Genomic DNA, 962 nt, shown 5'->3' with positions numbered 1-962 from the left:
AACATCTTTTCCTCTGAGAAAAGCCTCCAGAGCAGTGTTTTGCTCTTCTTTCAGTGAAGAAATACTCTGTAATTCCGATAAAACTTGCTCGATAGTCACGCTAACGCTAGTTTCATCGACTGAAGCCGCCATGTTCTTTAGACTGAACTGTTGCGCTTTTTGTTGCGTCACACCTCAACCCGCCTCAAAGCCAACGCTGATTGGACCTTCGTTTGTTGAACGGCTCCAAATTTTCTTTAACGGAAAGTAGCCAGACTGATCTGCGAGTGAAACCTTGAAAGCTCGTGAGATCAGGATGGTCACACGAGGCTAGCTAGAGGCCACTTCAGAATAGTCTGTTTTCCTCTTAGCCCTTCTCGGCTGTTTGTGGCTGTGTGTTTCGGGTCATTATCCTGTTTAAAGGAAAAGTTCGGTCAGCGAGGAATAACCAATGGGGGATTACGGGTCAGTAAAAAAATAAAAACTATATATTTAATAATATCTTAGGATTGCCATTTTGAAGACAGAGGATTTGTGCTCTTTGACAAACATGGATGTCTCCAGTAAAACTCTCAAATGAAATTACTCTTAATTAAAAACACTTAACATTTATTGAAAAGCATGTAATAATTTCATACTTAAAGTACTTTCAGAAGTTTGTATTTTGAATGCGACCGGACTTTTCCTTTAAGACCCATGAACTGTGACTGACACCAAGCTTTCTGAGCATAATATTTATCTTTAGAAACCCTTCATACTCTTAACATTTCATTTAATCCTGCAAAGATTCTGATACCCTGTGCCAGATGAAGCGAAGCAGCCCAGAGCATAACAGGGCCTCCTCCATGTTTCACAGTAGGACATTGTTCTTTTCTGCCTTGGCAAAAAGCTACATTTCTCTCTCATATGTGGTTTATCAACATGCAGTTTGGCAAATTCCAATTTGGCTTTTCTGATTATTTGTTTTCAACAACTATGTCCTT

Source organism: Cyprinodon variegatus, unplaced genomic scaffold, assembly GCF_000732505.1.
Source record: "Cyprinodon variegatus isolate N-32 unplaced genomic scaffold, C_variegatus-1.0 Scaffold50, whole genome shotgun sequence".
Lineage (NCBI taxonomy): Eukaryota > Metazoa > Chordata > Actinopteri > Cyprinodontiformes > Cyprinodontidae > Cyprinodon > Cyprinodon variegatus.
Note: the sequence above shows the minus strand (reverse complement) of the source record.